This window comes from Vespula pensylvanica, chromosome 11 (assembly GCF_014466175.1).
Source record: "Vespula pensylvanica isolate Volc-1 chromosome 11, ASM1446617v1, whole genome shotgun sequence".
Lineage (NCBI taxonomy): Eukaryota > Metazoa > Arthropoda > Insecta > Hymenoptera > Vespidae > Vespula > Vespula pensylvanica.
The window spans coordinates 4,189,590-4,211,668 of NC_057695.1; the positions used below are offsets into that span (position 1 = coordinate 4,189,590).

The window sequence follows — 22,079 nt, forward strand, 5'->3', positions numbered from 1 at the left end:
TAGACTTCTCTCTCTCTCTCTCTCTCTCTCTCTCTCTCTCTCTTCTACGTTTCTACCCTTTCTAAAGGACTTAAATACTATAGCATTGGATAATTGCGGTTATTAATACGAAGCGTAATATCTCGGAATCGTTTAAAAGAGAAAAAGAAAAATAAAAAAAATGGCAGTAAATCGTCAATAATTAAAAGAAATTTGTATAATATTATTTCGACGATCTCTATGAATCCATAAGAATCTTTATTTACATTTCATTTGTCCTTTTGAAAAAGTAATTAATAAAGTAAAGATATTTAAGTACGATGTCTTTTCGCTGTTCTTCTATTTTACATTATCTCTTATATCCGTTCCACCCTTTTGACACTATGTGCGAAACGAGTATCTCACTTTCTTTTTCCTTCTACCTTGAAAGTAAAACACAGAGTCGTTTCGCTTTAACGCCCAAGCATACCGGCCCTCGAGTAATTGCCTCGTTTTCTATGGCCAAGAAGTTATTAAAAGGAAGGCCAAGAGAGAAAGAAAAGAAGTGTGCTCGCATGGAAATCAATTTTCTTCGAGATGAACGAGATAAAATTCATGATTGTAGAATCGATTGTGATTAAAGAATGAGAGAGAGAGAGGAGAGGAAAAGTGAACAAGAGAAATCTCCATGTTCTATCGTAAACACCTTCGTTGTCACTCTCGAGAAATACATAGGTACACATTCACGCACAGACATATATATATATATATATATATATATATATATATATATATATCGTTTGTCAATGTTCAAACTCTTAAAAACTCTCGAAAGAAACTTGCTCTGCGTGCTAACCGGTTTATCATAATTTAACGATACTCGTTATTAAATCAATACCTCGTTATAGAACACTCCGGGCCAAGGAAAAGGGTTGCGAAAATGCGTCTAGCTCGAGATAAGTAATTTTCTTCTTCTTCTTCTTTCTTTCTCCCCCCCCTCTCTCTCTCTGTCCTTTTTTTCGATTTATTTCTTCGCGAAACACGCGATGATTCGACTTCAAGAATGGTAATTAATAACTTGATAACATTGATTAAGAAAGATAGAAAAAGAAAGAGAGAGAGACGGGTTTCTAAATATAGATCAACTAAATCTTCTGTATTATTTTTTTTCTTTCGATTGGATGGACTCGTAGAAAATCATAAATTAAATTATTTTCAGTTTTAAATCTGAAATCTAAAAATGAGAAAATCGTGAGGATGACTTCTCGCTGGTTTCACATAGTATATCTTTAAATCCGTACCATTCTCGAAGGTATATCGAAGCACGCGTGGCAAATCGTTCGAGTCCTTGCGATAAATCACCAAGGAATTCCGAGGAAGCCCGATGCGAGGAGTAGATATATGTATATGTCGTCGTCCTTCGCAACTATGCGAGGATTATCCGATATCAAGATCGATAAAGTATCGATGACCCTTACGTTTGCCTTCTTTCATTTTGAAAAATCATTGATCTTCCTTTCTTCTCGACAGGTGTTTACGATCTTCTCATTTCTATTTTTTTTTCTTTCACTCACTCTCTCTCTCTTTCTTTCTCACACTTCTGTGTCAGAATACGATATCTCGAAAGGACCGATAGAAAGGAGACTGAGCACGAATCTATTATCGTACAAACGACTAACGAAGAAACGAAGAAAAGGAAAAGGACAACGGCGATGACGTTGCGATCTCGGAGACACGAGAGAGGCGTTTCGTTTTCTACGGGGGGTAGAACACGTTTGGTGAAGCATCTTCTTCGACCACGACCTCAAACCGTTATGCGATAGAATGTATGTATATACGAATGGTTTGTTTGGTTACATAACTCTTCTCTGTCTCCTCCTTCCCCCCGTTTTCCGTCAAAATACATTATCAACCGACATAACGATTTACGAACGGATGCTCGATTACGATACGACTACGTCAAATCGTTTCGTTACGTCAAAATCGTTTGTTTCTGAGCGAAAAAAAAAATGAAAAAAAAAGAAAAGAAATTTACAGAAGAAAGAAAAGAAAAGAAAAGGACAAAAACCCACTCGTGCAAAAATTCAAATGCATTGAATTTTTTATAATTAATCATACGAGGCGAAACTTTGTCTTTTGTCACTGTACGATCTGCTTCAATTTTGTCAGCAACGATTAACTATCTTTCGGCCTTAATCTGCCACATTGTTAAGTTAATTCAAAAGACGAGAGATAAAATCGCTATGTTTTTGACATTCAACGAGGAAGGTATTCTTCTACCTCCGCAAGGTGGAAGAGGCGAAAAGATAATGGACCATCGAATGGATCAAAATCCTCTTTCAGATAGTAAAACTTCGTGGAAGGACCAAGGATCCTTTTTTACATAAGCAACGCCTTCCGAAAGATCCTTAATTGTAGATAAATAACGAGAAACGCGTGCACGGCGACGTTGGATGATCTTGTGAATGAAATTAAGCGACGAGTTGAAAGAGTGAGAAAGAGAGAGAGAGAGAGAGAGAGAGAGAGAAAGTGTCGAGCAGATTCTTTTTCGTCGAGAGAGATAAGAGAGTTTATCCTGACTGTCCATCCTACTTCGAAGGCACCTTTGTATGCTACACCATGATAATTATGCAGATAAGAATATAAAATTTAAGAATCAAGCTACCGGTCTTTTCCTTCTCCTTTGACGTTCTCCATTAAACTAATTCGATGACCATTGTGTACCTCGTCTACCAATGACAAATATTTTATTTACCAGATCTGTGCTATTCCCCGATCTAAAAAAAAAAAAAAGAAAAGGAAAGAAAGAAAAAGAAAAGAAAAAGAAATTAAGAAAAAAAAGGAATAAAAAAGAGAGAGAAAGAAGAGAAAAGAAAAGGAAAGGAAAAAAGCAAGGAAGGTATCCCAACCTGAAATATATGTGTAACGATGTAATTTTCATCCGAACCGAGGAACCTCTTTACTATCTACGTCAAACCGTTTATCATATCGGAATAAAAGAATAATAAGAAGAAGAGTTCAACGTTGACGTCGTCCAAGGCGCGTAATACGAAAGAAAGAGTATGACGCGACGCATTCCAAGGCTCGGTAGTCGAAGCAGTTCTCTGACTCTTCGCTATGTAAGAGTAAGAAAGAGAATAAGAAGAGATGAAGAAGGATCCAGCATCCTCGCTTTCCTCTTTTCGTTCCTCTCTCTCTCTCGTTCCTTTGCTCCGTCGAAAAAGCCATCCTTCCACGTCGAAGCGTCTCGAAATCCTTCTCGACGCGTTCCGAACTTACGTATAAGTTCGTAAGTTGATATATGTATATATGTATGTATGTATACATGTATGTACGTGTGCGAAAAAGTGAGGGACGGAGAGAAGGTAGATACGGAAGAGAAGAATTATCTGGTATCTTTCCTTCAGCTCGTCCTCTCGTCTTTCGAAGCTCTCGTCAGAGAGAGAGAGAGAGAGAGAGAGAGAGAGAGAGAGAGAGAGAGAGAGAGAGAGAGAGTATCTGACGGAGACTTCGTCGGCAGGGTCGTCGCCAAGAAGAGAGTAGCACACTCGTGTTTCGACGTAGGTGACGCCTCGAACGTATCTCGAACGTCAAGTTTCGATCCGCGAAACGAAGTTTACTCTAGAGAGGTATCGGTCGATGCCTAAAAGGGAGAGGACTCTCGTCGCCTAACGAGAAGAAACTTTCCTTCTGATACGAACGACAACGACATTTTCGAGATGTCGTCTCTCACCAGAGAAACTTCTACTTGCGAGAGCAAATTAGCTACACGAGAAGGAAGAAACGTACCTTTCGACGATACGTTTCTTTTCGATATTCGCGCCTTCATTCTCCCATTTCTCTTTCTTCCCATGTCTTACTACCCCTTACGAGATATTAATCTTTGGTTCTCGTTAAATTTCTACTAGTTTTAACGATCAGATCGAAGTGAATTCCAAAACTAAAGAAGTCTTGTCAAAATCGTATCACTCAGTAGAGTATTATTCCAAAGACGCATCTTTCATTATTTTATATGACAAATTGTAAAATAATACGCGTTAGATCCGCATTAAAAGGAAAAAAAAAAGAAAGAGATTATTTTCAAAACTGTATAAATTAATCGTAAAAGAAAAAATCATCGAATCTTATACGATTAATTATTACCTTAAATATCATTCAATTCTCACGTAGCAATAAAACTCATATTCATAAAGCAATAATAAAGAGGAATTAATGACTTAAGTATTTAAAAATTATCACCTACCATAAACTATACGATGTTTGAATGAGACTCAAAGAAGAATTATACTCGTTACGATCATTCACGATTTTTCTTTTCGACAGCGCTTCGAAAACTAAAATAGAAAATGAAATCTCACATTGAAGGCTCTCGTTTCCATCGAAACGTTTGGAACGACGAGAGTGCATCTTTTCCTTCTTCTTCTTCTTGTTCTTCTTCTTCTTCTTCTTCTTCTATTTCTTCTTCTTCTTTGAGAGGAAGAAACGGTTACGAATTTAGCCGCGTCACGATCCGCGCTCGCGCATTTACCGCGCTTCAAAAGATTTATCGTCGTCGCGCGTGCGTCCGAGCGCTGGATTCCTTCGGAATCTCTCTCTCTCTCTCTCTCTGTCTCTCTATCTCTCTCTTTCTCTCTCCCACCCTCTCTCGAAACATAGATAATTATCTTAGGAGAGTCCTATAGCGTGCTTTATGCTGGAACGCGTTTCTTGCTCGAAAGCAGCTCTCCACGGATGCCATTATTCCGTGCTCGCGCGTTTCCTACGACGATTCGTTGCTTTTGCATGTGAATACCGAGAAGAGGAGAAGGAGGAGAAGAAGAAGAAGAAGAAGGAGAAGGAGAAGATGGGCGAAGAAGGGAGAGGTATACAGTCCTTCTATCTTTTTCCCTAACTTCTTCCTCTTCTTCTCTTTTCTTTCTCGGGGTGCGTCCAAGTACATATACCGACTATTCGCGTAATAAAGCGAAATCCCACGCTTACGACAAACCTTTTGCTCAACTATGAATAGTCGACGAAGCGATATTAAATGTTGACGGCTACTTGAATAAAAAAGAGACATCTGCTATGTTATTATACAAGAAAACTTTGTAGACTTTAAATATACAGACATACATACATACGTACATGTATATATATATGTTTTAAATTCTATTATATTACATGTATTTACTTCACTATCCGAAGAACAATGTTTAAAAAAAAATGATTCGTTCATTTCGACGATTAACATTCACTGTTATCACAAATTTCTTACTTATCTACATCGATAGATTAGATAAATGAATTGTTTCAAAATGCAAGGTCTCGTGTTACCCCCGCCTCTTCCAAATTCCCGTTAACTTCCGTAAATCCAACAACGAGATCACAATCGCTAAGAGAAGTCAAAGCTAAGGGCGCCTCGTGACAGAGGAGAGAACCTTCTCTTTCCTTTGTTATGCTTTAACAAAATTACCGGTTCCAGTCCATCAAAAGGAAAGGGAAACGTTGAATGGTTGTGTAGAAGGAAGAAGAAGAAGAAGAAGAAGAAGAAGAAGAAGAAGAAGAGAAAGAGAAAAAGAGAAAAAGAGAAAAAGAAAGAGAGAGATAGAGACAGACAAACAGAGAGAGAGAGAGAGAAAAAGAAAGATAGAAATAGATAGAGTAAGAGAAAGAGAGGGCAGAGGCGCCTAAACGGATCCTTGAATTATTGCGTACCGACTTAGCTAGAATATCTCCTTCATCATCCCTTCTCGTATGGGGAGAGAACGTTAACCATAACGAAGTCTTAAGAATAAGAGAAAGAGAGAAAGACTCTCTTGGTGCTCTGACGGACGGACGTAGTTAATAATTCGTCCTGAGCTCTCGTGTAACCGCGAGTTGCTGCCGGTGGATGTTGCCTTCGTGCCCGGAAATTCAAGAGAAGCTTCGTGAAGATGGAAAAAAGGTAGGAGCCTCGATCGTATCTCTCGAAGAAACGTTAACGGGATACCCTCTTACCCTCTTATTCTTTTCTCTCATAGTTACCAAGGAAAGAAGGAAGATACACGTAGAATTTCAAATTCGACTATTTCCGCGTACCTGAGAGAGGACTATTTCATCTTTTACGATTCTACAAATAATTTAAAGTAATTAGTTGCATTGTGTTGCCTTCATTCATATTGTAATAATTAAAATCTTCAACTTTCTCCTTCTCGAACTTTTAAAACTTTCTTTGACGCAGAAACATATATATACAGTAATAATAAAATATTTTTATGAATTCCGATCATTCGAATAATAAAATCTAATAGACGATCTTTAATTATCTGTAAAAAGAAAAAAATGATCGTATACGATCGATATCGTTAAATCGTTCATCCGTCCATATTAGAAAGGTAAAAAGAAAAGAAAAGAAAAGGAACGTTTCGAATCGAACGTAAACGCAAACGCATTTCTTCTTCCGCGGTGTATAACGTTACTCGGAGAGTTAATAAAGCTCGAGGTCGAGGCCTGGACCGTGGTTCTCCTCTTCATCTTCGTCTCCTACCTCATCTCCATGTATTCTCCACCCCTTCTTTCTTTCATCTACCAAGACCGACCACAATATTCGTCCTCCTCGCATCCCTTTCGTCTCTCTCTCTCTCTTTTTCTCTCTTACTTACTTCTTTCTCTCTTTCTCTTACGATTCTACGAAGAGAGACCGCAGACATCGCAGTCCGGACACCCGCAAATTATTTTCTCTCGAAACTCGTCCGTAGGTATCCAGTACCATCAACGTCCTTTCAAACCCTTCTTTCTCTTTCTCTTTCTTTCTCTTTCTTTCTCTTTCTTTCTCTCTTTCTCTCTCTCTCTCTCTCTCTCTCTCTCTCTTTGTCTCTCTTTCTCTGTTTCTTCCTTCTCGCCCTCACCCATTCTTCTTCCTGATTTGACCCAGAGTGCTTGCTCGTCCTCCCTTAAAAACCTTCTCTCTTTCTTCTTCTACTAATGACTAATTTCTTTCGTGCTACCACACACAAGGTATATTACTGTTAAAAATAACTTAATATCGTCCTCTGGGTATTATTGAAAGCGATTAGCCCGAGTATTTTTATATACGAAGGAATATTTCAATTATAAATTAATTGATCTGGGTAATTTAATCGCGAACAAATTCGTTAAGCTAATTGAGAATACTTTTCAACGTTTTTTTAAAAGAAAGTGAGAACGAGGGACGAAAACGAGAAAGAGAGAGAGAGAGAGAGAGAGGGAGAGAGAGAGAGAGAGGAAAGAAAAGGAAAGAAAAAAGAGGAAAAAAGAAATAAAGAGCACGGTGGATCGTACGCTTGGCGCCAGAAAGCCGGCCATTCTCCGGAGAAACGGAAAACGATTTCGTGAAGCCTCTTTCGCTCAACATATTCGTCGATGCCCGAATACCGGTTATCGTCTTTTAAAGCCGAAGGATATACGTGCTCGCATTCCTTCTTCTTATTCTTTCTTTCGAACGCAACAAAGTTGCAAGGAGAAGAATTGTCGAGGAAGAACGAAGTAACACCCGAGGGCCTACTTTGAAAGTCTTTTGCACGTGAACGAGAAGAAACTCTATCCTTTCTCTCTCTCTCTCTCTCCTTTCTTTTTGTATCTTTCTTTTTCTTTCCTTGCTTTCTGCTTTTCTTCATCCTTCTTTCTACCCTGTTTCCTGGTGGCATAATGATGAAAGTCTACTATTATGAAGTATGATAGCGATGTCGTAATGACAAGCTCGTTCACCATCATCAACACGCTATTCCACTGCTCGTTTGCCATCTTAAGATGTTAGCTCATTACATAAAAACCGATAACTATTACGTAAAATAATTTTTAATAAATGATAATACGTTCGAACAATTCTCGAATGAATTTAATCAATTTTCAAAAAAGTAAAGGGGTGTAAAAAGAATAAAAAAAAAAGCGATAATATTAATTCGTTGGACAAAAAGATATCTGATGACTTTCAAATGGGATCGTTTCCATCGTTTATCGAAACTGTGAACGACAGATGAATAGTCAAGCCGAGTTAACAGAATCTTCTTCCGATATTTCTGGACCTGCTCTCTATCTTTACTCCTTCGAGTACGCGGACCTATATGGAGAAGAATTTTTTCTTCTTTCTCTCTTACAAACGAGCTGACTCTACCTGAACGTAATGAAGAACGCGCTCTATCGTTTGAGGGACACCAACACGAGATACAGTGCGGCACCATTTCGATTAATTGCCCTGTCATTGTTTTATCTTTAACACCGTGTTCGGATAGGCATCTTAAATGGCACGCGATATATGTTGTATGGTACCTATACATACTCGTACTACGCACTAACACGCGTAATACCGTTTACACGTTCGAACCATCCTTTCCTTACTTTCATTTATCTTTTTTCTTCGATTAATCCTTTCGTTCGAATCGTCGATTCGGTCTTCTTAAATTCTTAAAAGAAAAATGAATCGAATACGTTTCAAAGATACATCGGTATTGTTTACTTTCAATATCATAGAAAACATTTCTACGAGCTGACTTAAGTATTATCTCTTACTATTTTTCAACGCTATCCTTTTTATCAAATTTGTCAACGAGGAACACCGATCGATTAAATTCAATTGATATGAAAAATAAAATAAAAATGGAAACAATAAATCTTCATCGTCGAGAGTCAATGGACTCATAAAATAAGACTTTAAAGATTGGCTGATATATCGGCTAAGAACGTAAAGAGATTATTAATAACTTGATCATCGATCAAAAGGCCGGCGTGCGCGAGTGCGCGCGCAATAAAACGTCGATATATTTCATAAGTTTTTATCGGCGCCTCTCATCTGCCTCGGTAAAAGAAAGTTGCATGAGAGATAAGTGGTGTCGAGAATCTGGAATCCCCGAATGCCTCGAGGTTACGAAACACTTTGCACGCGTACGGTGAGCGCTTTTTGTCGAACGCCCGGCATGCGTGCTCGCGCGCCGAATAACTATCCGTGAGCGTAAGTACACGTGAATGTGTGTGCGCACGCGCGTTCAGGACCGAGATCGTATAGTCTGACCAACGGTAGCGACTAATGAAGGAACCGACTTCCATCACGAAGATCATTATCGTGTATACCTACGTATGTATATTTTAAACTCAAATATTTTCTGTTTTAATAGAAGAAGGAAGCAAAAAGAAAGGAAAAGAAAAAGAAGAAAATTTTCTACCTCCAAAGTGCAATTACTAAATTACCGTCGAAAATAATTGTCCGTCAGAATTGTTCCTTTCGAAAGATCATCGAGTCAGTTCTTTGAAAAGAATCATTCGTTCTACTCGTTCGAAATATTTTCAAAAGCTCGATAAAAGCTTCCTTAAGGTCATTTGCTTTCGTTTGCATGTTTTAACGATACCTCGGCGATTTTTCTTTTTCTTTTCTTTTCTTTCCTTCTCTCTTTTTTTTTTTTTTTCGACAAATACAACGACCGAAAGAGATCATTAAAATTTCCAAGTACATGTTCGAATAGAAGGGAACTTGTTAAAGCTGTTTCATTAGCGATGGAATTACTCGCATTTCGAGTTAAACGAACAGATATCGATAGGGGCCGAGTATTTCCGATTTTCACACCTGATTCCATAAAAGGAACGTTTCGATTATATGAGGTCGATTGATTTCTCAGCTGGCGAGTCGTGGTACGCAAGATCGAAAGACGCGAAACGATAGATCGTTTTCTTCGCCACGACGTACGAACTAAAGAAAGGCAATCGTTATCGAAATGATCGAAGACTCGAATGCACTTTGATATTAACAACTTGAAAGAGAGGACGACGGCTTAAACGTTCTTTACTTTTGCTTTCCTTTATCCAACGCCATCGGCCTTTAAAATCGCGCGCCCTCCGGTATACGTGTACGCATATATACAATATATATATATATATATATATATATATATATATTACTTATAAATATATATGTATATGTATGTATAAGTTAAACGCATTAAAAAGAGAGAATTAGATAGTCACATTTAGTTTATAAACCGACAGGAACGACTTCGCGGGGTTACGGGGCGAAACAAACGGCATTTTTGCGCAAGATTTTTCCTTCGATCGGTAGAATCGGATCGACTAACAGTTGTAAGCAACGACTAAACAGACGTGTCTGCTTGAAGGCGGTTCTCTTACGCGGCAGAACTCGCACTCACAGCTTTACAAGCCCGACTCGCTTTCGCCTCTCTTCGAGATCGAGAGATGGATAAATTTATCGTCTAACGACCTCCGTGTTGCACCGATCGTTTTCTACGCCAGGTTCAACTTTACTTCAACAAAGTGCGAACGATCGATAATGATTGATTAATCGGAGAAAACGTGAAAACGCTTTTTATTATTATTATTATTATTATTATCATTATTATTACCATCATCATTATTATTATTATTATTAGTAGTAGTAGTAGTAGTAGTAGTAGTACTAGTAGTAGTATAAAAGCTTTAATCGGTGTATTTATAATTTCCAAAAAAACTTCTGTTATTTTTATCCAATCCAAATGAAATATGGCAATAATTGCTCTTTATGACTGAACAGAAAATTTAAGCTACTTAACTTGCGGAAATATTAGCTATTAAGCAAACTGCAAGGCTTTAAATGAATGAAAGAAAGAGAGAGAGAAAAGGAGGAAAGGTCAATATATAATCACAATGTAAAGTACAAAGCAAGAAAGAGAGAGAAAGAGAGAGAGAGAGAGAGAGAGAGAGAGAGAGAGAGAGAGAAAGAGGAAAGGAAATTGTAAAATTGATTACACTAGAAATACATTAATTGAGTGATTTGTAATTGTGACTTGTGATCTGTGTTCTGTGTTTCTTGTTCTGTGTAGCACGTTTATTTTTTAACGTAGATAATAATCCACCGATTAAATGCTTATCGTTTTAATGATCGATCTTATCGTCGTCTCTTTCATATAGATATATATTTTTAATACCATGCAATTGAATATGAATTTCTATCTGATTGCGTTTACAATATGAAATAATTAAAATTTTCGATTCGAAAAGGCAATAGAACATAAGGAACGTTGCATCTATCGTTTTCATTGGTGCTGCCGCGTTGCGACCGGGAGCACTCGACGGCGTTAATGGCCGATCGTGAGCACCGATAATAACAATAGCCGTGAGTTACAATATAGGCGCAGCCGCATACGTAATGCGCCCGCTCTTTACGGATCTTCGCTCGATACGCGCGAAATTTACGATCGCCTTTACGATGTGTCTTTTGCAAAATTTATAAACGATGTTTCCCGATAGCATACCTTCCAATATATATTCCGATGTATATTACTATACGAATATAGCAATATACATTTTATACGGATCTACGTAGAACATAGTTAAATACAATATACTTTTATAACAAACGATTTCATTCGAGAATAAACGAGAGGCGTAACACGGAACCGATCTTATTAACGAGATTAATGAAAATAATTTAGAAGAGCCTTCCTGATTAGTATCACTTCGTCGTTCCTTACTCGAGATGATTAATATCGTAATAACGATAATCTTAATTAATAATTCCTAATCGATTATAAAAGGAACGTCTTCCACTTTATCGTGGCTCCTTGGTAATTAAGTTAAGGCAATAAGACCCACCGTTCGTCTTTCGAGCAGAAGCTAAGAAGAGAAAGATCATGAAGGAGCGAGAGAGGACGATGCATTGCAAGGAACTCTAGGAAGACGAGGGTGAGGGAGTGCGGAATGGTAAAAGAGGTAAAAGGGAGAGGAAAGAGGAGATAGATGATGATGGCCGATGGCGAAAGGAAAGGTGAAAGAGGAGGATTGGGAGAAGGAGAAGAAGTACGCTGGGGGTCCGGACCCTCCCGCGGCGAGAAGCTATCGAAGGTACAAGCATTTTTCACGTAATAACCCGTAACGCCTAGAGAAACGATTGATCGATTGCCCGACTCACGATTTTGCCTCTAAAGAGATTCCACGTGTAGCTTTTCTACGTCATCGAGACGTCGAAAGGATCCTATACTCGAAGACGCCAATATCGATTCCAAGCTGGTTCCCAGCGTGAAAATCATCCTTTAAGATCGTTCGGCGAATGATTCGTTGAAATCTTCATGAACGATAAAAAATTATTAAACTAATTGCCCCAGTATATTATCATTTTTTAAATCGATTTTAAACCGATTCCCACATCGATTCCTATTCTGTCACAAGTATCGATTCGATCGCAATGATTTTAATGTTATTCTACGTTATTTCAATTTACTTAAATTTACACATTGACGAATGTTCCTTCGATCTCAGTTCAGTCAGCTAATGCAAATTACAGTGAGGGAACTTGGATCGAATTGAAACATGCGAATCGATCTTTATCCGAACGTTCCAACATGAAATTAGAAAAAATTATTTAAAAAAAGTCCTTGGGGTTACCTCCCAATTTTACTCTTTTTCTTTTCTATTTCAAATCTAAAATCTAGAGAAAGTGAAAAAGAGGGAGAACACGTAATATCCAGTGTCTTTATGGGGAGATAAGTGGTCGGAGCGCTAATGTTCACTGACCATTAAAGAGCCGTACTATAATCTAGCTATGTTTAGAGTCGAGCGGAAAGTAGCCGAGACGAGGATTTTCCAAGCGTAATTGTTATCTTCTCGGAAAGGTTTCAGTACCGATAATTATTCTATCGCTGCTTTTACGACTTTACACGCGTGCAACAGTCTACCATACATATACATATACACTCGCGCACACGTACGCACGCATGTACACCTGTGTACTCGAAACGAAAGGCGATTGGTGTCAGACGTTTACCAGTGTATCGTGTCTACTGAAAAATGGAAACGATATTGCGATGCTGAGATTAATTCGAGATATATATTCTCTCCCTCTCTCTCTCTCTCTCTCTCTCTCTCTCTCTCTCTCTCTCTCTGTCTCTCTCTTTCTCCGTCTAATTTGTTCCTCGCTGTCGGCAATTATAATGGGCATGACTAGTCGTACGACACAAAAAGTACAGATCGATGTAGTGTGTAAAACGCGTGCACATAAATTCTCATGTACGGCAAAAGAAAAAAAAAGGAAGAAAGAAAAAAAGAAAAAACAAGAAAACACCAACAATTAGGGGATAATCGTCCCGTAAAAAAGAAAACACAGTGATCGCATTCCTTCGAAGAGAGAAAAGATTTGAATAAAAAACAAAAAAACAAACAAAAAAGAAATGCATTTTATCTAATAGTACAAATGTGTTGCGCGCGATAAGTTTAATAATTAAACGTACTTGCCTCTGATAACTGTTATTTTGATAATCGTGAAATATTTCATCTTGTATCTCTCCATTATAGATCAGACTATTGTCAACAATTTATAATATTACTCTTTGTTTTATATTCACCGACAAACTTTTATCTATTATCTGTTAAAAATGAATTGACTTTCTCAGATTCGACGTTTTCGAGGAACGTACCACGGTATCGTCGAGGAATCGACGTAGGAACTGTGCTCGAGTTCGAACTCGAGAGATAAAGAGGATTTTACTGCGCATACGCGAAAGAAGAGAGAAAGAAAGAAAGAGGAACAGAGAGAGTTCAGCTGACTGAATCGAGAGAGAGAGAAGAAAATGATGGACCGATAAAATCGATAAAATAAAAAGAAAAATAAAATAGAAAATGATTTTGCGAAAGCATTCCAATTTTTTTTTTAATTCGCAGGATAGCGATACAGGTAAGTACTGATTTCATTCGGTACATCCGTTCGAACGATAAAGCGAAACAAATCGAAATTCACCAGTCACTCGTCGACCTTGTTAAAGAATCGTTCCTGTTGTTGTTGCTGGTGCACCGTTAACCGATCGTTCCTTTATTGTACCTTAGTAGAATCGCGTGGGCGAACTTAATCCGCGGAACCGAACGCAGCAGGATCACGAATCGGCCAATTAGTCATCGATCCTGTCGTAGCTCGATCGAGATTCCAATACTTTGCCCTTTCACCTTTTACCTTAACGATCATATTAACCTCCTTTCGATCGTTGCATAAAAGCTCTCACTCGTGAATAAAAATATCGATTTTAAACATTAACACGAATAAAAGTTCTTTCCGAAATAAATAAATAAATAAATAAATAAATAAATAAATAAATAAATAAATTATCCTAGTCGTTCGTACCCTTCCACATAAATCATTCAAAATGATCAAAGAGTCGTGATAAAAGTCGCGAATGACGACGTCTCGTAAAAAAAATTTTCAAACCGACATCTGGAAAGCTCGTAAATTTTTTTTACAAAACATCCTATGCATAAATATATTCTTAAGATATTCATTTTACGATTGAGACTGACCGACTTTAATTCTTGCTTTTAACGATGAGGACAAGAACCGAATGAAAAAAAATACATTATCACTTTCACTATTTGTTGTGCTATAAATCAGGATAGTACATTGAACGATGTGATATCTATTAAAATTCAATCCTGGTTCTTAAGGATTTTACTATATATGTATATAGTAGGACGAATCCAGGAGAGGACGAGTCTTAAAAATTTTTATCTTTCCATGTAGGCGAACTTGCTCTAATTAAAGCAAATCAGTAGTGGTTGTTGCGATCGGATTCACGAATATGTATGTAGTACCTGCATATACAAACAAGAGAAAAGTACTCACGTGGCTTCGATCAGCTTCGTTGCTCTCACCTACCTACTGGCTTACATGACAGACACGCTCCGTTGGCACACATTAATATACGACATACCTTTTCCTTCTCTCTCTCTCTCTCTCTCTCTCTCTCTTTCTTCATCAATCTGTATATGTATATCTACTAGTTACCAATCTATTCATCTATCTATCTCTACGGAAACTCTCTGATCGCTCGAGTATAAGAGTAGAAACAGGACAGACAGAGAGCTTTACTAATTGCATCAACATACCGATTCGCTATGTCGAACTGCACCTGCGACTATTACATTCGTACTATTACTACTGGATGTCCTTCTTTTTCTCCCACTCTTTAAAGTCTTTTCTTTTCTGTTAACGATCTCCGATATCTCCCTTAACGAATATGTTATTAAGTTAGTAATAATTCAACATTGTATCGCGTTTAAAAGGAAAATTATTAAGGATGTATTAAAGGTACCTTACCAAACGGATTAACTTTCGAATACGAACGAGTAATTAATTTTGTCGCGAAAAAATCTATGGTGTTATAAATGATCGAACTCGTATAAATCTATGTTTTTCTAACAGATAGATATATGACTTCATATTAAATATGTTTCTTTTTTTTATTTTTCTTTCGTCATCGTTCGGTAGCTCAAACGAGTTGTATTCTTTTCGATCAAAGCCGATCGTAATAATCATCGAACTTTCTTACTTTTCCTCTTCCTCTCTTTCCATCGAGCACACTCAACCATGTCCCTCTCTTGTCCTCCTTACCCTGCCATGCTTGGTTGCAATTACCGATAGGATCGCGTCGCGCTGTGCGGTGCACGTTCGTCCGTCCACGACGACAAGCGCTCGGCTGTATCGTCCCAGAAATCACGATGAGAAAGAAGAAAAAGGGAAAGAAAGAGAGGGGGAAAAAGAGAGAAAGAGAGAGAGAAAGAGAAAGAAAGGAGCCTCCCTTTTACCGGAGTACGCAGATTCTATAGGTACGTACAACTCCGCTCTATTTGGAAAGCAAACCAAAAAGAACTTTATTCCTGATTACAGTTCAGTCTAACGGTCGATTTACGTTTACGTTTTGTCCTTTCTAATCGCTCTAGAAATTAGAACTTGCTCTAATGATAAAAACTTTATGTACCTACATTTAACCCGATTCTACTGTACGATACTTCGGTCGAAAAAATAAACACGATAGATGCACATGTTGTACAGGCGAAACAAAAAGAAAAGAATGAGAAAAAGAATTAAAGAGAAAAGATTGTAAATCGTTTATTAGAAAAAAAGTCGAGGAGAGTCGAACGTCCTGTTTAGATTAAAATTATTTTCAAGCTACTCGGATATATATTGACGACGTTTTTAAAACATCGTGACAGTATCAATTTTGTTTTTTATTATAAAATAAAAAGGATCGATATATACATATATTTATATCTATTCAAGATCAAAGTTAGAAAAACTCAGTTAGATATTACGTTCATCCTATCACCTTCTCCTTCTCGAGGAAGATAAAGAAAGAAAGAAAGATGGTCCAACCGCAATTACCGATAGGATCGGCATCGTACTGTGCGATGCACGTTCCGTCCGTCCGCGCAACGATGCTCGCTATATCGGTCGAAGAATCACGACGAAGGCAAAGGCATATATAAAACCTTCCCCGTTTCTGGAGGAAAAGGCTCGTATGGCCGGTTTACCAACGTGAAAAAAGAAACAGTATCCTTCGCCTCGTTTGGACCAGATTAGAAACGAGAGACTCGAAGAAAGAGAGAAAGAGAGAGAAAGAGAGAGACAGGATTCAACTACTCTCGCAGTAAATTGAATTAATCAAGCTTTTCATTGGAATTGCACTGTAAAAAACGTTCAACCATTTTCTTCATCGTCGAGTCTAAGACCACGGCACGGCATAGCACAACACAGCACAACACAGCACAGCACAGCACAGCACGGCACGGCATAGCATGTCATAGTAAAGCTATTAAGTATATATACGAACACAACTATTCGAAATTGCTTACTTACGAACGTGTGAAAATGATGAATATTTTATTTTCGAATATAAATGATGGGTGTATTAATTTGACGTAAAAATGCTGATGTAAAGATTCTCATTAATTTAACTGACTAACAAGTTAATGTAAAAACTTTCCAAACGGTAACTTGGTCTCTGTTTCTATTGCGTTACATTTTATATTTACAAATGGAAGTTCCAAGAAAGGAGAAAGAAAGATTGTAAAATAATAAAACGAGGAAAAAAAAGATACGATAAAATAGTCCTAGGGGAAAATTGAAAGGTGCGAATTTCCTCTTAGCGTTTAAAATTCCTCTTTCGCAAGATGGTAAATGCTGTCGACGTCTCTCTCTCTCTTTCTCTCACTCTCTCCCTCTTTCTCGCTAGGTCCTTTCCTGACTGGTACATCGAGTCCCTCCTTCTCCTCTTTCCTCGCGTGGCACACACATCAGAGAATTATGCATCTCAGGTGCATAGGTTCTCGGTAAACCGGAATGCAGATAACTACGGATCCCGTCTCTCTCTCTCTCTCTCTCTCTCTCTCTCTCTCTCTCTCTCTCTGTTTTTCTCTTTCTCTCTCACGCTTTCGTACGTATCCAGTATTTTTTGTTTGCCATCCACGAGCTCTAACGATAAAAAAATTTCTATCTACGGCAAGAGTCAACTCACTCGCTTTCTAAGATTTCGAATTTACGAGAGATACTTGAATAAAGATATCTATGAAGATGAAATAGCTCGAAATGACTGTGATCACTGTCGATCTTGAAAAAGGAAGAGGAAAAGAAGAAGGTTGAGGAGGAGGAGGAGGAGGGGAAGAAAGAGAAAAGGAAAAGGAATATCGAGTCTTCCCTCCGGTTTTAACGGTTCCTCATATTTTTTCTCTTTTCCTTTTTTTCTTCTTCTTCTTCTTTTTCTCTTTTTTTTTTTTCTTTCATTCCCACTCAAAGTTCGATGAACTTCGAAAGCGTGAAAAATGGACGCTACGGATTGGAAAGAGAGATCTGTTCGATGAATCGTAAGACGAAGAAAAAGTCTGATTAGTTCTCGTATTTTTTTTCAATACTTTTCCCTGACTTTTCGAAAGTTCCTTCATTTAATTCGATCGAGACGAGTCGCAGAGAAGAAAAGAAGGAAAGAAAAAGAAAAGAATACAATGAAATAAGTTGTTAAACAAACGTGGATAATGCAGGAGAAGAAAAAAAGCTTTGACGAAAAAGAATGGGACAACGAGTTTTGTCGATTTTTCTTAAGGAAAATCGTAATGTTCAATAAGACGGTCTTATTCATTGCGGAGTGGCAAGATTATGCGGACAGGTGCTCGATCGACGAGAGATTCATTCTGACTCACAACTTCTCGAGAGAAGATACCTACGGAAAGGAGGAGAATAAGGCGAATGAGGATGAGAAGGAGAAGAAGAAGGAGGAGAAAAGGAAAAGGAAAAGGAGGAAGAAGTTAAGGCGATAGATAACTGCCTACATGGATCATACATCACTCGATCGCGCAATGAACGCTGCTTTCGACGGCCGATACGCATGAACCTAAGCTTTTTCTACCTCGTCTTTTCATATTTCCTTTTAACCATGCGTCGAAACGTCCCCGTGGCGTTCCTACGCAGTTAATCGATTCGTCCACTCGACACGACCAACCGGCAAAATCCATCCTTGATTGCAATTATCGAACGATCTCGACTCTCTCGACACTTTGCACGTTACGTTCAAGTTGCACGCCTGAGGAAGGTGCACCGTGCATGCTCGCCTGCATAAAACATAGTTGCAAAGAGTATCCTTACCACGACGTGAACCCATTTCTCCATTATCTTTTACAATAATTTCCTACGAATTTTTTCCATCGGCTTTTTTTGCTTCGTTTCAATTCTACAAAATATAAAATGTATCCTCGACGAATGGATTTAATAAAAATAAATCAAATAATCAAACGAATTTAGCATTCGATGAGATTCACAAAAATATAAATATATCTAACACGTTACAAGGAATATCTAAAGTAAAAGAGAACACTATTTGGTTCGAATCGAAGGGAAATAATCAAACAAATGTCGTCATTGAATTCTCGCGTGTGCCTGCGACCGATGTGCTGCCGTATGATGCTGACACAACAGCTATAACGCACCATGATTTATATTCGCGCCTTATTTCGTTCTGTGAGGGCCACATACGTTCGAATACGTCACTGGTATATACAAAAGAAAAAAAAAACAGAGAGAGAAAGAGAGAGATTAAAAAAAAACATGGGAAGGTATACCAAGCGGAGCACCATCTCTTTCTCTCTTTCTTTTCTCTTCTGATGCTCTGCAAGCTGGTCTTATCGGCACTTCCGTCATCCCCGCGCCTCCACGCGGTCCCAATTAGACGGCTCTAATTGGACGGCGAACGAGCGCACCGTAATAAGGCACCCTTCTCTCTCTCTCTCTCTCTCTCTCTTCCTCTTACTACAACGTTTGTTCCTTCTCTTTCGTACGTACATATCTCAAGATTTAAAAAAAAAAAAAAGAGAGAGAAAAGAAAGATCGTTGTGTGTCGCGTGACACCTTTCCTCGAAAATTCTGTTTCGGATTCGGCTGATTCGTGCACACCATTTTAGCATCCCTTCTCGCTTTTTAACATCCTCCAGAAAAGGCGAAGACGTCTTTCGAAACGAAAGCAACACGGAAGATTCGCGTAGACGGATTTCAACCCCCTCCACCCTCCTTCCGTTTCCGTTATACTCTCTTTTCTCTCATTCTCTCTCTCGTTCTCTCTGCTTATCGTCGTTAGGAGAAAGATGCCGATCTCATTTCGGACTCCGATCTTTTTGGAACTCCATGCACGAACGAAAGGCGACAACGACGACACGTGAGCCGAGAAGACGGTTCGAAGAGATCCAACGCTTCGCGTGTCACGATTCGATCGAGCTCTTCTACTTTTTCTTCTTCTTCTTCTTCTTCTCCTCCTCCTCCTCCTCCTCCTCCTTCTCCTTCTCCTTCTCTCCTTCTTCGGTCTTTCGGTTTGTATTCGTGTCGATCCTATCGCAAGGGAAATCTTGTTCTTTTCGTCGAGAGATAAGTGTGGGAGAAAGGCGACACTGCCAAACGAAAAGATCTTTCGTACGGTACACTTGATGGATTTTTATAAATAAGATCCTGATCAAAATGAGAAATCAGATCTTTGGCGATCTCGGAAAGAGAAAGAGAGAAGAAAATAAAAAGAAACGTAAACGAAAAAAGGAAAAGAGAAACAAAAACGAAAAGAGAAAAGGGGAAAAAGGAAAACGAAAAAAGTATTTCAAAGAAAGTATCTTACTCGGGGTTTTACGTCTTCCTGTTTCGCGGTACATTTCATTTTGACACAGAATTGACAACTTCCTTGGCGAAAGTTCTCTTAGCGTAAGGACGGAACCCGTTGAAAATCGTTTTTCGTCACGGCGAGAACGCCGCCTCTCGCCGATCTCCACGTTGACAAGCGTTTTTTCGGCACTTCAGATAGAGAGAGAAAGAGTAAAAGAGAGAGAGAAAGAGAGAGAGAGAGGAGAGAATGCGGGGAAGGGAAGCAAAGATAGAGAAAGAGAGAGAATGAAGAGGAAGGAGGTAGAGAGAGAGAGAGAGAGAGAGAGAGAACGTCGGTCTTAATGGACCAATCGTCGAAGCAACAGAGAAAAAGAGAGAGAAAGAGAGAGAGTGAGTAAAAGAGGAAAGAGAACGAGGAGGGCCTTTAATACCCAACCGTTCGTTCGTTGGTCGAAATTCTTCTTCTTTTCCCTTCGACCTTCGACGTTACACAAAGAGCCATTTTATAACGGAGTTGGGCAATCCTAGTAGTACGGCAGTGTCACGATTTCCGAGCCGATCTAACGCACGTGGATCCATTTGGGCGGAGTTAGATAGTCCTTACGTAAATGTCTTCGCTTTGTGAGCTTGTACCACGCCTTCTTCAAAATGGTTAAAATGGTGTCGGTGTCTCGTGTTCGATTGCTTTTTGATTATAACTGATTTCATGTTATCGGTCTTCTAAACGTCTTAAAATATCTTCAAATCTCTCTGAAATCGTAATAATACGTATTATTTCAAAATAAAAAGATTTATTCCGTCGTCCCTCACTCTTTACTTTTTTTTATTGATTTTCTATTAGATTTTTATCCAATAATCAAATATTTTATCTGATATCGATCTAAATCGAGACGTTGATTAAAGTAACCGAGAAATTCAAAGGAAATAAAATTAAATCTTAGATTTACGTATGCATGTTCGTTCTATTATGATCTGATTACGACTGACGTACTAAACAGCAGGAATAAAGGTAAAGTATGAATAAAAGGAAAAGTATGAATCGCGGTCAAGCGGGCCAATATGTGTTTTAATATTTGAAATATAAATAGCCTCAATCAAGTGATCAATCAAAAAAGGAGGGTTTCACAATAGATACACAAAGCACGAAGAAGCGAAGGAGAAATTCTTTCAAGCGGAATCGAAGGATGTAGAATGGAACAAGGCGAATCTTCTTTGTCTCTGAGAACGTAGGAATCCCTATCCTTTTTAACCCTCAGACGGTATAATTTAACTTGGCTCCGTGTCATTTCGAAAATCCCCGAAGAACGAACGATTCTACCTTTCTTAAGATACACCTTCTTCAACAGAAGTCCATTTCTATTCCTTCTTCCTATTCATTATTATGTACGAGCAACTATCATCCCTGCGTGCGTGATCCTTTGTCCTAGAAAGGTGGAATGAAGCGATCATTAGCGAAATATTCGGATCATTGCAGAAGATCGTAGCTCGAGGGTTAGCTAAGGTACTACCAAATTTTCGATCTCTTCGTGATCACGAGACGGCATAAAGATAAACAGAGAGTCAGAAAGTAGTGAAATTTGAAAGGTGAGTGTAGCGATCAACCATCAAAAGTGGGTGGTTGATAGCGACACGCGCTCCAACTCGCGCGCATGCGCAGCTTAGGCATGTAGGCGTCTCGTATCCGTTGCCACCACCACTGTCCAGTAATTGCGGACGACTCGCTAAACATGCAACGCCGTTCACGAGCACGCGATCGAGCCTCGAGAGAGCTCCTTTACCTTCCTCTTTTCTCGATCCTCCCGTCTTCGAAGCTTCTTCTTCTTCTTCTCCGAAAGAAGAAGAAGAAGAAGAGAGAAAGAGATGCCTCATAAAAAGAACAAAAAAAAATAAAGAAAAAGGAAAACAAAACTGTGGAAAGAAAGAAGAAAAAACTTACACGCAGAAACACGTACACGCTTGACGCGACGTCGATCGACGTTAGGCCGCGTGGCCTAAGAAAATGATGGCAGCTGCTGAAACGATGCTGTTATTGTTTTTGAGATCGTAATAAAGACGTCCACCTTCCATTACCGTCATCCTTCGCAAACTGAATAACGTGAATGACAACTTATTCGTCTAATACATTATTCCACGCGATTACCTAACGCACTTTCTTAACGTTAACAATTAATTGATTGGATTAACAGAGTGTATCGATATGATCGCGACTGGTGATTAATAACGCATTTATATACGGATTTACGAGCTAGCCGAG

The 22,079-nt window shown here is 38.6% G+C and overlaps 1 protein-coding gene across 1 annotated transcript in view; it reads right to left on the reverse strand.

Annotated features, from left to right (window-relative positions):
• LOC122633109 (protein dachsous) overlaps positions 1-22,079 on the reverse strand; it is a 275,156-nt gene that overhangs the window by 201,992 nt on the left and 51,085 nt on the right. The gene's annotated exons all lie outside the window — the stretch shown is intronic.